The sequence below is a fragment of the Chrysemys picta genome, chromosome 1 (assembly GCF_011386835.1).
Source record: "Chrysemys picta bellii isolate R12L10 chromosome 1, ASM1138683v2, whole genome shotgun sequence".
In the NCBI taxonomy this organism is placed as follows: domain Eukaryota; kingdom Metazoa; phylum Chordata; order Testudines; family Emydidae; genus Chrysemys; species Chrysemys picta.
Genome location: NC_088791.1, coordinates 33,868,171 through 33,881,790, shown reverse-complemented (window position 1 = coordinate 33,881,790; position 13,620 = coordinate 33,868,171).

Genomic DNA, 13,620 nt, shown 5'->3' with positions numbered 1-13,620 from the left:
TCTTCTGAAATATCAGAATCTTTTAATGGAATGGGACTTCTGAGCTACAGTCACAACAGGACACAGTCATTGTAATGAAACTATGACAGAGGAATGTTCCAGCCAATGGCATCTCCATGGCAGTATTCATACACATTCTATTCATGTTGTATCTGGAGACTGAATTCTCCCAAGTTCACTTTGGAGTGGAAACTATTCCAAAATAGGATGTTTGTTCTGATTGACTTGATAGAGGACCTGGAAGAAGATGAAAATAAAATTTGAAAAATCCTGAATAACCTAGGAGAATTTGGAATCTCCATCTAAACTTACTTCTGCTTGGAAGCCATGAAAGTGAATATTGGGACTCTCCTACAGAGTCTGACATGTGGTTGGATGTCTCCAGGGTCAGCGTCTGTTTGGGGAGACTTCATGTAGGGTATGCTTACACTGCAGTTGCAGGTGTGATTGTAGCTCTTGTAGGCATACCTGTGCTAGCTTTAATCTCATTAGTACAACTAGACATAGCTGTTAGGATGCAACAGCAAGGAACAGGGTGTAGATTAGCAATGCAAGTGTAACCCACACACCTCCTGGGTGTAGTGTTCTGTACCATCTAATGGCATTGAGACCACTGAGAGAGAGAGATTAATGAGTCTGTTCTACAGCCTTTACTAAGGGCCAGTTGGCTTTTAGCTCATGTAGTAGAGGCTCATGCACTAAACTCCAGAAACCCCAGGTTTGATCCTGCCTGCTGACAACCAGGGTCTGTTGGTGTTACCCAAGTACTTACCCAGAGTTCCGGGTGGGCTTGTACAATCCCTGCTAAACCCCATGAACCAGTACCTTCATTGCTATTTTTAACCATTCTAGCTAGATTAAAGCTACCACAGGTATGCCTACCTGAGCTGCAATTGCACCTTCAGTTGCAGTGCCAATATAACCATAGTGATAGGTTTAAATAAGAGCTAGTTATCCTTTTTGGGGGCTAAAGAAACCTAGTTTTGTAGCAAGACGTTTGTACTGTCTTCTTCTTATGTATTAATTTATTTATTTTTACATAAATCCCTATGGAGGTCCTAATTCAAAGCTCATTAGGGCCAAATTCAGAAGTGATATTTAATATAGTGTATTCTGACTGCCTTAAAATTAGACTCTCATAACCCTACTCAGTAATGTTTTTGTCTAAGTGAATTTAACCTGGTGAAAATTTAACACTGAGGAGTTGGCAGAAATTGTAAGTTGCAAGTTAAAGTTGGATGGAACTTACTCCTTTGTATATTTTCCTATTAAGTGATTTTTTTCACTATATTCTTGTTTTCTAGACACTCAGCTTGTGATTTATCCCAGTTTATACTCTGTTACACTCCCTTTCCCCCAGACCAAATTCATTGGCCATGGGTAAGAAGTGGTGTGTGTAAGGCCAAATCTACATAACTATAGGCTATGCTGGCCTAACCCCATAGTGTGGCTGCTGCCTACCCCAGCAGAAGGGTTTTTTTCTGTCAAAGTAGGAACACCGCCTCCCCAAGCAATGTTAACTAGGTTGATGAAGGCATTCTTCCGCCAACCTAGCTATATCTACACTGATGATTAAGTCAACATAGTTATGCTGATCTAAATTATAATTGTAGACTAGGCATAAATTACACATTGATATTGGTGTGTGAAAAGCTTTGCCCTGTGGATCACACTGATGCTTAAGAGGGCAGGAAGGAAATAGTTACTTTGTTGTACGTGTCATGCTTTGACTTTGAGAAAATTTTCAACTGGCAGGAAAGCTATCCTTGCCTCTGCAACAGGTATTTAATGTAACCAATGGGCCAGATTCACTGGCATTCTCCACCACCCAATTAATGCAAACCAGCTGTAAATCCAGTTTAACTGGCTGATTATGCTGGGTTTATGGCTTATTTAGTCAGACCATATTGTGAATCTAACCAAAATTTCTGCAACATTTGTTAAAGCTCACTTGCTTAGCAAGCATATCAACAAGTATATAATTGAAACAAGTTGGATATACACAAATTACTCTTCTAGAATATTAAAGTATTGCTCTTTAATAAACTTGATGTAAGACTGCCAAGTCTGATTGTCATTCAGATAAATTTTAGTAAGCCTTTGCTAAGACAGGAAGACTGACCTTTCAAAACCTTAGAACCCTGATTAAAGAATTTTATGCAGCAAAGAGTATGTTAAGTAGTAGAAATGAGACATCATAATTATCAGCAGTATCCTATGAAACTGCTAAAAGCTGAACTTTATCATAAACTGCTACAGGTTATGGTATTTTTGCTTCAGCAAGCAAAATTTTGAGTGCTCTCTACCCATCATCTTTCAAAAATGTACTACTCTGTTATATTTGCAATACACGTTTCTTATTAGATAATACCCTATCAAAATTCAGGCTTATAGTAGGTTTTGCCTTGTCACATATTCACCCCACATTTGAACTGAAGCATATATTATGTCTGCATTTGTAATACCTTAAGGAAGAATAATTTCAGGTCCTGAATGATGACGTTTCAGCTCCTATATGGATATAATGTTAAACCTTCTACAACCAATGGGCCCAAACCAACTCCCATTGCAATCACTGGAAAGCCTCCAAAGGACTTCAGTGGGAGTCAGATTAGGCTCTAATGCAGAAGTCATCATAGGATGGGATTCTGATTAGTATGAAAGTGATTGGAATAGACTGAATAGAATATAAAAACGGACACAGTTTGTACTTGAACTGAAGTCATACTCTATCAGTGTGAAAGTCATTGAGGCAGAGTCAGTCCTTCGTTTTGCCCATACAGCCCCAGTTCAGCTCACTATGTCAGCATGCTAGGAAAAAATAATTCTGGTATCTCATATCCAAACATAAATTGCTTTCAATGCAATAAGATACCAGGAAGAAATTGAGAAAACTAGGTCATGATTAGCGCTGCAGCAAAATGTTTTCCATGCTGATGAGTTTAGGAAATTCTGAACTCATGGGCTTTGCTCACAAGTATTCTGTAATTCATCTATTCTTCTCATACCAGTGTGGCCCAGGGATGATCTCTCTTCCAGCGTGCTCATCTCCCATTCAGCAGCTCCAGGCCTTGATAATCTCTCCATTCCCTACTATAACCTTTCTGTCTCCAACTGCATCCTCCCTTAGCCCGCTCCTACATTATATTGTTTTTAGTTAATAGCTAACCTCTGGCAATGGTTTTAGTTAATCCTGCCTGGTCACAGACTCGAGAAGGAAACCCATGGATTGATTTACATTGTGAAGGTTGATTTTTTGCAACTAGAAAGGGTAGAGAGTTTAATATTTTTTGAATGACAGTTACAGTTTGGAGACTTCAGTAATATCTGCATGAAGCTCCTATTAATGAGATAATACCCTCAGTTCAATTAATGTATAAACACAGTGTCTCAGAAATGCAGATGTAATTATAGAATTAGGGAATGTCTACTCTAGCAATGCTACAGCAGTGTAGTGTAGATACTTACTACAGAGACAAAAGGGGTTCTTCTGTCACTATAATAAATTCACGTCTCCAAGAGGCAGCAGTTAGGTTGATGGAAGTATCCTTCTGTTGACCTTGTGCTGTCTACCCTGGAGCTTAGGCTGGCTTAATGATATCTCTCAGGGTGCATATTTTTCACACCCTTGAGTGATGTAGCTAGGCTGACCTGGGTTTTAGACATAGACCAGACCTCAGACTCTTCATTCAGATTTGTGGTATTCTCCAAAACAGGGCTTTGGAGCGGAGCCCGGAGCTGGAGCGCAGAGCAGCTCCGGAGCAGTGGAGCTGCAGGTTATTGCAAAAACAATAACCCAGCTTTCCAGCCTCTCTGTGGATGGATAAAAGTTTAGTTTATTTGTATCTTGTCAAAGGGAATTTAGATACTGAGGAATGCAACAAATAAAAAACAAGAGTAATTATATCAATACAGCTGCAGTTCACAGGCACTGATTTCATGCATTCATCATGCAATTCAGCTATGGTTTGGAGGACCAGTGCAAGGCTATCTGGGCTGGTGAAATGTGGTTGCAGAGGTGTTTGCAACTGTTTGTGCAAGGCTTTGCATAATCTGTTAAAGACTACATAGTGAGAGTGAATAGGAGCTATAAATTAAGCCTAACACAAATTCATTGGGCCCAGTTCCATGCACAACAGGTACAGAGGGGCAGGAATATCAGCATCTGGTGGTAGATTTCACTTCAACCTCTCTGTACCTGCACAAACCTTGTCTGCTCAGGCTTCATGTGAGTGGCACAGATTTCACCCTAACTGAAATGAAGATACTATTAGACTCTTCATGCACAGCTTGCTGTATTATCCAGAATTTAAGATGTCATTAAAAAAAGTTTCTAGTCCTTCTGGTTGCAATGATAACTCTCAGAATGTAAATCAATCTTTGTTGCGTCTGTAACCAGCCAGGCTGAAATAATGTCGCCAAAAGTGGTTAAGTATTAACTCTAACTGGCTTCAAAATATCAGGTTTTTGCTATCGCACAGAGATAGTTTCCCCAAAAGACTGTGAAAGGCTTATGTCTTATATGGCCTTTGGAACTAAATCTACAAAATGATCTTCTAACTTGCTGCAGTAAGAAGTTTTCCTGGGAACTGACACCTGAAAATCTCTTTAGACCATGAAAAGTATTTTTCAGAATTTAGGCTCATGTGTTGAGATCATCTTTAGCTGGACTTTATCACAAAGTAAATGATCACACATTTTAATTATATCTGAGTGCATAAATAGTTCTGTATAGCACTGACTCAAAGATTTAAGGAACACCTAAAATACACAGAACGGTATTAGATCTGGGCAGCATATGTTTGCCAAAATGGAATATGATGTTTTGTCAAAGTTGAAATGTTTGGTGGAGACCTCCTGGTTTCTGCAAAACTTTACTCAGGAAGATTTTTTGGTTCAGGGTGCATGCACAGAGACAGAATATAACTGGGTGCTTAGACCCAGTTTCAAGTCCCTGCTCTGCTTGAATTGGGATAAAAAATCTGCTTTGAATTAGGCAGAATAGTTTTTAAAATCAATCTGCAGGAGTTGGTGCAGAGTCCTTTGTGCTCAGTGCTGTACAACACAATACCTACTCCAAAGAGCTTATAGTCTAAATAGAGGCGTAGGCAGGATGGAGTGACTTGCCCACTGTGACGGAGCAGGTCAGTGGCAGAACTGGGAATAAAACCCATATCTCTTGACTCCTAGTACTGGGTTACGCTGCAGCAGCCTATGGGACATATAAGGTCTGAGCACCCAGTTTTCTCTGAGAATGAATCTTACAATCCTGCTTTGAATTAAGGCTTTTAAAAATGGATTTTATATTAACTGTGTCCTTTAACTTTAAAGAAAGCACTAGCATTTCGAATACACATGCAAGCAAATATGTATCTGTCATGCTGGGCAGCAACATTTTATTGCAGCTTTATTACTAGATCTGTCAGTGAACCTGAATCTATCGAGAGGGAAAGCTTCTTGGCCTATGGCCAGATCACTCCTTCCTATGGCAGGAAAAAAAATGTGAAGGGGCTGTGTGGAGGCAACCTTTGTAAGATTCCTTTTGCTGAGCTTCCTCCAAAATCTTTGGTCAAAGGAGTGAGGTGACCCTTCCACCCCAACCCTGGTGAAAAAAGCAGGAGGTTTATCCAAATTTATACATCTGAAAGAGTGACTGGAGGCCAGGGCCGGCTCCAGGCACCAGCCGAACAAGCTGGTGCTTGGAGCGGCAGCTTGTAGGAGGCGGCATTCCGCCCAATCCTAGGGCAGCACGGCAGCTTTTTTTTTTTTTTTTTGGTGGTGTTCCGCTCCAGCCGCCCTGTAGGGGGCGGTGGCATGGAGACAGGAGTGCCCTGCAGCAAGCCCAGCAGGGCAGCCCGCGTCCTTCCCTCCCAGCTGACCGGAGCAGCACAGAGCCCTTCCGGCAGGCGGCGGGGCTGCGTGGCTGCGCCCCGCTGAAGCCCTGGCCACCCCCCTTCTCTCTCTCTCTCTCTCTCTTACCCCCGCTCCCTCTTCCTCCCCCCGCTAGCTGGGGCACATATTTTATTTTATTTTTTTTGCGTTGCCATTCTGTCTGCCCTGGTTTTTTTGTTTGTTTTTTTTTTGCTTGGGGCTGCCCAAAAGCCAGAGCCGGTTCTGGTCTCCCTGGCCATTTACCCTCTCTCTCTTCTTCCCGTTCTATAGAAGCTTTGTTGCCTGTGCTTTCGTATCTACCCCTGCCCCTTGGAACTACCCGCTTGAAGGAGTGTGCCATGGCTTAGAAAGGGGCCATGAAAAATTAGTGGCCCACTCCCTCCCCACTCACAGAGAGCTCTCCCAGGGCCTGGAGATGTGAGGACAGTGCCACATAGGCTACTGGCCTGGATTGCATGCAGGACGTGGGAGATGCGCATGCTGAGTGAACTTTCTATATACAGATCCAGTTGGGGGAGGAAAGGAGAGTCACTGACTACATTGACAAGAATTAAACATTCCTTCTACATTTAAATAATTATCCTTGTTTAGTTCTTAGGAGCCAAATCCATCTGAGCTGTTAATGGTATTATATCAAAGATGGATATGGCTCCAGGGTTTTGAGAACAAAGAGGAATGGGAAGGTCGGTTATTTTATAATATGCATTAAGAAGGGACTAATGCTTTGCTATCTATTGATTTTCATCAACCTTTGAGCAAAACTATGACACTTCTCCCCTTTTCTCATAGTTTTATTTTTTTTTAAAGAAAAGGTCTTGTATATAATTATACTGATAGCTAAATGGGCAACAGATATAAGATTCTTTTAATCAATTGATGCATGAAAATATTTATGATCTTGAAAGAAAATCACAGAAATATATGAAAACATTTAGGCCTTTCACATTTTAACTATTTATTTTGCAGAATATCTGTTTCTCTCACCCCACATATTACACTGTGTTATTACTGTGCAAGGGCAATCAGGATGCTAAATCATCTGTGTGTCAAGAATTTTATAATTATGTGACCTTGAGTGATCTTGGCCAGACATGACTGTTATGAATTTATATCCATTTGTAGATGGCAGTTGTAGAAAAAATACCTATACTACTGTTAATGTTCAAAATACACACTTCTAAAAACTGACATTTTGAATTGTAAGTGCCAGTCATTGATAACATGCACAAGTTGTGTGTATGCTACAGTTTTACTTTTCTCTTTTACTTTTTAAGTCTAATATTTTTTGAGTACAGAAGAAGAGCTGGTCAAATAGAAGAGAAAAATATTAGCAAACCTTTGGCAAATTAGAAACCAAATTACTAACATGTTACTCACAGTGCATTGAATGTTCATGGAAAATGAGTTTACGACTTGTAGATTATATTAATGTTATGACCAACAATTCATTTCAAGTTGAAGTGGAAGTAGCATAGCTACCATTTTACAATTTCATTGCTACAAGGATAGTGAGGGAAGGTAATAGAAGAAGAAAGCTGAAGAAGAAGGAGGAAGAACGCTGAAGAGATTACAAGGAACATTGGAACAAGATCACTGAAATGTCTGTGAATGACACATGAACTGATGTTTCCAATTTACCTGTGAAGTAGATAGTAGGGCTCTGGAAAACCAATTTCAAAGGCCTGGAGGAAGGGACAAAGAGACAGGTGGATGATGGAAGCAAAGGCAATTCTTTCTCAGGTTAGGCTGTGTTCCTCCATAAAACCTGTCATTTACAGGAATCTGCTACCACAGTTCATAGGTGAGCCCCCTTGTGAGAGGGAAAGCCCCTTGGCCTACAGCCAGATCATGCCTTCATGCTGATCCCTTCCCTTTTCCTCTGACTCCTCTTCTGAGGAAGAGGATATGCAGCATTCCTAGAGAAAGTAGAGATCAGTTTATTTTTGTTAGTTTAGTTCACTATTTTAATTTAATATTTATACATGTGCCAATTCCCAGACAAAAATACTGTATTAAGATGGAGATAAAGTTGAAAATATAAACTATGATAAAAAAATTAGAGATGTTGCAATTTGTTATGTCCTGGCATACACAAAGAGAAGTTAGAGAAAACATTAAATATTCTTTTTGAAAGGTTACAGTGAAACGTAACTTTATTTCTTAGAATCGAAAAGATTATCCAAAATGATAATATACAACCAACAAAACAAAATAAGACAAAAAACCCTAACCAAACAAACAAAAAAACAGAGAGAGACATCTACTTATTTGATTCTTTTCTGTCAACTCAACAGTGATGATGGGACCGAATGAAGTCTTTCCACCACTTTCTATATTGTATGAGCTTCACTGCTTTGTTCATCTTTAAATGTTTTTGTTCAATGTCTTACTTCACCATGTCTATCTAATGCATCCTTGATCTTTCCTCTATTTCTAGTTCCTTGCCATGTGCTACGTATCACCATGTATGGTATACTTGCTGGGTCCATTATTGATGTGTCCAAAACATCACAGTCATCTTTCTTGGATCTTCTGTGACTGTTGTTTCTTGCTGTAGCTGTTTTCTTATCCATTCTTTTTTTGCAGTCTTGCAATTCTCAGTATTCCCCTCAACCAATTCATTTCTCCAGTCAATATCTTTCATTTGTTGATTTTCCTCATATTCCGACATCCTGACTCATACAGCAGTATTAGCACAACAGTTGTCTCATATATGCTTATTTTGATTTTTATTTAAATATCTTTAGCTTTCCAGGCCTTACAGAGTATTACAAATGCCAAAGAGGCTAGTTTGATTCTTCTTTTTATGTTATCTTTACAATTTCCATTCTTTGATATTAGTCCTCCAAGATACACATTTTTTCACGTTTTGGTTCTTTGTCTCTCACTTTGAGCTTTTCCTCTTCCTCTAGTCTTCTGATTACCATAATTTGTGTCTTCTCCATGCTGATCTTCAGTCTGAATCTTCTGCTTTCTTGGTCTGCCTTGCCAGTAATTCTCTGTAAATCCTACTTGGTCAAAGCTATGAGGGCAATATCATCTGTGAGACTAAGGTTATTCACTGTCCTCCCACATATCATGATCCCTCTAATTTCATATCTCAGTGCTACATATCTTACTGCTTCCAAGCTGAACAAATCCAGTGACAATGTGAATCCTTTTTTCAATCCTACAATTGTCCTGAACCAGTCTGTCAGCTTCTTGTCTATTCTCACTTTACTCATCAACTTGCTGTAGATATTTTCTGTCAGCTTGATCAATTTCTCAGGGACAGAAGGCATTCGCAAGACATGCCATAATCTTTTCGGCCAAATGCTATCAAAATCCTGTTTGAAGTCTATAACATTGTTATAATAGGTTTGGTTGTGTTCTATGTACTTCTCCAATATCTGTCTTATCACAAATGGCTATCTATTGTACTTTGTTGTGGTCTAAATCCAGCCTGTTCCACTGTAAACATTGCTTCCACGTACCTGTTCATTCTCCTCTGAAATGTCTTGGTGAATGCTTTCACCGGCATGCTCAATAAGCTGATTCCTTTATAGTTCTTCCACTCACTCTTACCTCCTTTTTTATAGAGTGGTACTATTATTGCTTTCCCCCATTATCTCAGCACTTGCTCTTGTTTGTAAATCTTGTTGAAGAGCTTGTTATTCACCTTTACTGTGTGCTCCTTGCCCATTTGCAGAAGCTCTGTGGTTATGTTTTCATTTCCCAGCACTTTTTTCTTTTTCAAACTTACTATTGATATCTTTACTTCTGCTAAGAATTCTGGCACCTGATCTCCCTTGTTTGTACTGGGAAGCTTCTCCGGGACCATTTCATCTATTCTGTTCTGCAAGTGGTACAGCTCTTCAAAATATTTTTCGTTCACTGATTCTCTGCTTGTTCATCTTCCGTTATTTGTCCGTGCTTGTCTTGCACTGCTGACATCTTCAACTAATGTCCCATTCGGTTCTTTTATCTTGTGATCCACCTCGTGGCACATTTCTGTTCACACATTCTTCTGCTTTTTCACATTGTTCATTTATCCAGTTGCTTCTGTCTCTCTTCACTTTCTGTTTTAGTCTCTCTGATCAACCTGTTGTACTCAGCTCTTAGACTTCCGTCTTCCTTTTATTCCCCTTTCACCTTCCTATGCTTGCCACTCAACTGCAGCATGCCAGCCAGGGGCCACCTTGGTTTCACCTTTGTGACAGGGTACAAGGGCCAGGGCCGGTGCAAGGAAGTTTTGCGCCCTAGGCGAAACTTCCACCTTGCACCCTCCCCAGCCCTGCGGCAGCTCCCCACCTCCCGCTCCACCCTGAGGTGCCCCCCCCATGGCAGCTCCCCCCCCGCCCTGAGGCACGCCTCCCCCCACAGCACCTCCCCCCTCCCCGGGGAGCTGTGCGGCAGCTCCCCACCACAGCTCACCTCTGCTCCGCCTCCTCCCCAAGCATGCCGCCCCCGCTCTAATTCTCCTCCCCTCCCAGGCTTGCGGCGCCAAACAGCTGATTGGTGCTGCAAGCCTGGGAGGCGGAAGAAGTGGAGTGGCGATCGCATGCTCAGGGAGGGGGCGTAGGAACTCTGTAAAAAAAAATTGGGGGCACCGCTTTTTGGTGCCCCCAAATCTTGGTGTCCTAGGCAACCGCTTAGTTTGCCTAAATGGTATCACCGGCCCTGACAAGGGCACTTCCTAGCCCAGAACATAAAGGGTTAATGCAGTGGCCAATTAACCCTGACCTATTATAGGGATCAGGGGAAATATTAAGGGCTGCCAGGGCGGGGGTGGAGATGGGGTGGGCAGCTGGATGTGAGCTAGAGCCCCATCCACAGGTTTGTATGTGACGACTGTTTGTTGTAGTTGCTGTCTGTTTTGCTACCGCTTGTTTTGTCATGTGTGGATTCTGTATAAGATTTCATAAAAGCAGCCATGGGAGAAAGGACGCCAACTGACTAAAATAGTCAGTCAACTTTCATGGGAAATCAGGCTGGGCGTATTCATCACGTCAGAAGCTGGGGGGTAGAACAGGAAGTATAAGAAGCGGGGCCTCCAGCTCAGTTGAACGAGAGCCAGGGAGGGAGCTGGACGCGTCTGCCTTGCTGCAGGCCCTGCACCAGGGGCCAAGCATTGCCAACCCCTACCCTGGGAGCAGGACCCTGAGGCAGGTGAACTGCTGGGACTGCCAGCTGCCGAGTACCCCCAGAGACTGCTGAGACCGCCAAATGCTGAGTACCTCCAGGGACTCTGCGACTACCAGATGCCATACCCTGAGCAGATTGAAGACCCACGAGCAATAGAGCCCCACAGACAGGTAGGGGTAGGAAGTAGCCCAGGGAAACCAGACATTAGTCCGATTGTGTTGCTGAAACCACAGTCAGCATGTTTTGGCAGGATCCCTGCTGACCCAGTGGTAGGATTCCCTGTCAATATTAAAGCCCTGGACCCAGTGGACTAGGGTGGGTCTGGGTCCCCTACTCCTTGCTGCCAACCCCACTTCTGGGGTGGCAGTCTACCCAACATAGGACAGCCAGCCTGCATTTGTCTGCTGTCTGCCCCAGCCAGAGAGCTGGGCCATAGACTGCTGTTGCTCTGCCCTCCCCAAGGGCTGGAGCCTGCCTGTTTGCTACATGCCCCAGCCAGGGAGCTGGAACATAGACCACTACTGCTCTGCCCAGGGCCGGCTCCAGGCACCAGCTGAGCAAGCTGGTGCTTGGGGCGGCAGATTGTTGGAGGCGGCATTCTGCCCAATCCTAGGGCGGCACGGCCGCTTTTTGATTGTTTGTTTGTTTGTTTTGTTCTTGTTCCGCTCCAGCCGCCCTGTAGGGGGTGGCGGCGCGGAGAACCAGAGCGCCCTGCAGGGCAGTCCTCTTCCTTCCCTCCCCGCCAACCGGAGCGGAGCCCTCGCGGCAGGCAGCAGGGGGTGGCGCAGCAGGAGGGGCTGCGTTGCAGCACCCCTGCTGTAGCCCTGTCTGCCCCCTTCTCTCTCTCTCCTGCCTGCTCCCTCCCCCCCACAGCCGGTCCACCTGCACCCACGCTCCGGCCTTGCCGCAGGTTTGTTTTTTGATTTTTGCTGTTCTGGCCACCCCGTTTTTTTTTTTTTTTTTTTTTTTGCTTGGGGCGGCCAAAAAGCCAGAGCCAGCCGTGGCTCTGCCCCACCCAGAGGGCATGAGCCTGACTCTGTCTGCCCCTACTGGAGAGCTGGGCTGAAGAGTGCTAATTACCCTTCCCTTCTCTTAGGGGCCAGGGCCGTAGACTCTTTAGTGGCACAAACTGTGCTAATCCCCTGTCAAGTGGATATCAGCCATAGTGACTCCTGCCTACTGATAGTGGGGGTGCACAGCCCTGGAATAGCTGACAAACGATGAAATTAGTTTGAAGACAAGTTAGTCTGCATCATAAATGAACAAATGCTTTTTAGTTGTTGCCTCAGGCTCCTGCCAAATTTTGTCCACATCAGTTATCTGACTAATAAAATGGTGAGTAAAAAAAAAACTAGCTTGTGTAGCAACACTAATATTTTTGGGCAACAACAAATAACACTGGAAATGTTTGCATTCAGATGTAGCTGCAATAAAATCAGGTGATTTTTAAAAAAAAATAGCACACATACATACATAATGGTTCCTTTGTTGCATAGTATACCAAGTATATTACGCAAAACTCAGTTCCAGTACTGCCAACAGTACTTAGTAGTTCCTCTCTGAAGTGTTGACATTACAGGGGAATATTAGCATTTTATAGACCATTGTGAAATGCCACCCTGGCACAGAAGCTGTGAAGGTGTTCCATAGTAAAAGGGTTTAACAAGAAAAGCAATGAAAATAAAAATAAAGGACAGACATAATGCTTGGTGAGACTAGAATCACAAGCCTCTAGTATCACTGTGACGTTGTAATCATTACTAGAAAAAAAGATAGTGAATGCACAGTGGTAGGAGCTATGCATTGCAGAGAAACCTCTCTGAGGAACTCAGGAGCTGGAGTTCACTGATTGTTGGGTGAGGTTTGGGCCAAGGGAGCCTTGAGGAGTTTGCTAGTGAGGGAGATAGAATGGTGTCACATAGAGCTGACACAGTCTAACTGCCAGCAAAACTCACTCTTACTGAATCAGAGAGGTAACACAGTGGCTCACAGCTCTGGGAACCCCAGCAGCATATTACACATGTTTGTTTTCTTTAGTAAAGAGAAGGCCTAAATGCCTGCTTGTTCTTGGGAAGTGAGCTGTTCCCTTTGTTTTGCAACAAAAAATAATCGCACTAGAATTCAATTACTTTCCTTTAAACACCCACCTCTTGTTCTCATTAATTGCCTTTATGTACTGAGATGTTAACATGTCAGTGAGCTATAATTCTTGGATCTAGGTAAGCTTCTCAGGGGCAGTGTCTTCTGCCCCGGAGCATGTCCACAGGTTGCAGATAGTGGAATGGCCTTCAGATATGGAGGTTAGCTGCAATATAAGCAGAAAAACCCAAAACAGTAGCAGACAATTTGATGACTGTTCCGACAGGGTGTGATGGAGCAGCAAATGGCACTGTTGCCTCTATAAAATGCCGCAAATGCACAAAGATTGACAGCAGAAAAAGATGAATACTTAAGACTAAATGAAAGGATAAAGAATAAATGCAGCTTAGTAAAGTCTGAATGGCTGAATAAGAAATACAAAGAAATTGAACAATTGGATAAGTGAGATGTAACAAAAGTGAGATGTAGCAAAAGATAAGAGCCTTCAGTTACAGAAGAAATGTG